Here is a 3,942-nt window from a genome sequence, read left to right on the forward strand (position 1 = left end):
ATAAGATTCGAAATTTTGGAGCAAATAGGGACTACTAAGAGCTAGGAGCTCGAGCTTGTCATTTTCATTTCTTTTCATCATGTACTTGAACACTATTTCCTATTAATGAGAATTTTGTTGTTATTTTCCATCTGATCTTGTTCTAGAGGGATGAGTCCCCTTGGGTTAGGGCCCAACCTAGAGGCTCTAGTCTCTCTCATGTGTATTTTACTTATGCATTTTCTTTCCTAGCAACATTTTCTTCCTTTCTTAGTAGCATTTGTTTATGAAAATTTCTTGTGCAGGTCTATCTACCACCTCTCTTGTGGGAAGTGTGGTTGAGGATAATGTATTGGCAAGACAAAAATATATAGTCACTTTCCTTTGCAGTAGTTAGACCTTAGATTAGTCCTTTTTCTTGCATCTTTGTTTTCTACAACCTAGTGATTGGTTTAGTAGTTTTCTTTGAGCACATGAAGTATAACCTCTAGTGGATGTAGGCCTTGTGAAAATTTCTATATAGGTTTTCTTTCAATGCAATAATTAGATTCCCAATAAAATTCAACTCATCCTTTCTCTGCTATTTCAATTTTCTGCAATTTACATTGTTAACATGCTTTAGTTGTTTGGAAAAATTGTGTAACTTTTTGTGGTGTGTAGGCACTACTGTTGATCTATAGGGCTAGCATTATCATTCACACTCCTTATCCCATCACCATCTTCCTTTATTCAACCTCAATAAATCCAACCAACTAGACCTTCAGCTATGATACCAGTTGTTAGAAAATTATATATTACAGAGCAATGGAACATATAAAAATGTTGCAGAAATATAAACACAGAAAACGCATAAAACAAGAGAGACACAGATATACGTGGTTCACCCAATTTGGGCTACATCCATGGAGAAACAGCCATTCCTTCCTTTTATATTATCCATCAAATGAAGAGATACAACCTACAACAGATCAGTTGTAATTGACTCTTTGCTCTCACACAATCTCCTCTCTCTTTCTCGCTCAGAATACACATCTACATAGCCGCAATACAATTCCCTCATATATAGTGAGGGGTTGCCTTCTAGGGGAAAAAACCTAAATTAAACATAACTTCTACTGTCAGATTTCTGCCTAATGAACGCCCAAATTGACTACGAAATTACAACATTTTACAAGGCAATTTTACATCTATTTTTAGCTTCGGGGGCGCTACCCCCGAACCCCCGTCAAGGGGGGGGACCTAGACCCCCATGGCGGCGCACAAAAATGGTCGGCATTGCCACCCCATTACAGATTGGGGTCCAATGCGGCGATACCTTTGAATAAAGAAGATAATCAGGCTCCACACACAACAATCTCCCACTTGGAGACTGATTATAGCAACTCCACCACTGCTTCATTTGTTGGAAAATGACTTCACTTTGGAATTGGATATTTCATCATCATACTTGAAGACCAATTGAAATCGAGTAGAATCTCAGTTTCTCCCTGGTTACAATTTTTTTTAACATATCTGCAGGATTATGTCTAGTGTGTATATTTTCCAGCTTCAAATGTCCATCTTCCAACACTGACCATATGAAATGGTACTTTAGCTGTATATTTTTAGTCTTGGAATGAAATGCATAGTTCTTTGAAATATTTATGGCACTCTGGCTGTCACTATATAACCTTCCCAACCCCTGCTTCTTACCCAATTCATCTAGAAACCTTTGTAACCAAATCATTTATTTACTAGCCTCTGTAGCAGCAACATACTCTACTTCCATTGTTGAGAGTGCAACAACACTTTGCAGTTTTAAAACCCAACTGACAGTTGTTCCACCTACAGTAAACACATACCTTGTGGTGCTCCTCGTGTTATCACTATCACCCGCCATATCTGCATCAACATATCCCTGTAGAACAATGTTTGAACCACCAAAGCATAATTCTTGATTTGTGGTACCTCTCAAATACTTGAGAATCTACTTCACCACCATCAATTTTCTTCTCCTAGATTGTTCATGTACCTGCTTACAATTCCCACTACATGTGAAATATCAGGCCTTGTGCAGACCATTGCATACATTAAGCTTCCAACTGTTGATGCATATGGAACTTTAGACATATAAGCCATTTCTTCCTGAGTCTTGGGACACACCTCCTTACTTAGTTTGAAATGGCTAGCTAAAGGTATACTAATTGGTTTTGAATTCTGCATATTAAATATTTTCAACACCTTTTGTATGTACTCACTCTGAGACAATGTTAATTTGTGATTCTTCTTATCTCTAGTTATTCTCATACCAAGCATTTGTTTTGCAGCACCCAAATCCTTCATTGCAAATGAGTTTGCCAATTTTCTTTTTATCACATTTATTTCCTGCATGTTAGAACCTGCAACAAGCATGTCATCTACATACAATAATATTATAATATAGCTTCCATCATTTTTCCTTTTGAGATAAACACAATGATCAGAGTGACATCTAGTATAACCTTGTTCAGACATAAACCTGTCAAATTTTAGATACCACTGCCTTGGAGCCTATATTAAGACATACAAGCTCTTCTTCAGCTTGCACACTAGTTTCTCCTTCCCTTTTATCTCATATCCTTGTGGTTGCTGCATATATATTTATTCCTCCAAATCCCCGTGGAGAAAAGTTTTCTTTACATCTAACTGCTCAAGATGCAAATCTTCAGTTGCTACAAGACTTAAAATAGTTATGATTGAAGTCATTTTAACAATGGGATAAAATATATCATCAAATTCTATACCCTTTTTCTGTGCAAATCCCTTCACCACAAGTCTAGCTTCATACCATTTTCTACCTCCATCTTCTTCCTTCAACCTATAAACCCATTTATTTTGCAATGTTGTTTTACCTACAGGCAACCTGACTAAGTCCCAAGTCTGGTTATGTACTAAGGAGTCCATCTCTTCTTTAATGGCTTGCTCCCACCTCTTCCTCTTTTCTACCTGAACTGCTTCTTCATAACATTCTGGTTCACCAGAATCAATCAACCAATACATAATATAATGAAGGAGAGTATTGTTCAAGGGGTGTATTTATCCTAGTAGATCTTCTAACACCACTTTCAGGTGTTTGAGGTGATTTTTGTTGTTGTGGTTACTATTGTTGTTCTGGTTGTTGATCGTTATGATTTTCAGGCACCTTCACCTTTTATGTGTTCTCATCAAGCATTGTGTATTCTCTGTTTTCTTTTTCCTATTTCTTTTCCTGCATCTGATCCTTATACAAAACCTTTTCATTGAATATGACATCTCTACTTCTAATGATTTTGTGTTTTTCATAATCATAAAAGCGATAACCAAAATCATTAACACCATATCCAATAAAGTTACATTTCTTTGATTTTGCCTCAATCTTTGTTCTATTTTCTTTATTAATATGGACAAACGCTTCACAACCAAAAGTTTTTAAAAATGAGTAGTTTACCTTTCTACCTGTCCATGCCTCCTCTGGAATACCACCATCCAAGGAACTTGAAGGCCCTCTATTTATTAGATAAATAGTAGTATATACAGCATCTATCCAAAATTTTAAAGGCAATCATGCATGCAATCTCATGCACCTTGCACGCTCCATGATTGTCCTGTTCATCCTTTCTGACACACCATTTTCTTGTGGTGTTCCTGGAATTGTCTTCTCTCTACAAATTCCATTCTCTGAACAATACCTATCAAACTATTTGCTGCAATATTCACCTCCATTGTCTAATCTGAGACACTTCAACCTTTTTCTTGTCTCATTTTAAACCAAATCTTTCCATTTCTTGAAAGTATCAAATACATCAGATTTATTCTAAATACAATAAATCCAGGTTTTTTCTGGTTGCATCATCAATAAAAGTAACATAATACTGAGAGCCACCAAGAGATGATACATGAGCAGGTCCCCATACATCTGTATGCACAAGCTCTAATTTTTCTCCATTCTTTTCTTTCCCAACTCTA

The sequence above is a fragment of the Pinus tabuliformis genome, chromosome 5_1 (genome assembly GCF_031772625.1).
Source record: "Pinus tabuliformis cultivar Carrire ecotype Pingquan chromosome 5_1, CPIR1, whole genome shotgun sequence".
In the NCBI taxonomy this organism is placed as follows: domain Eukaryota; kingdom Viridiplantae; phylum Streptophyta; class Pinopsida; order Pinales; family Pinaceae; genus Pinus; species Pinus tabuliformis.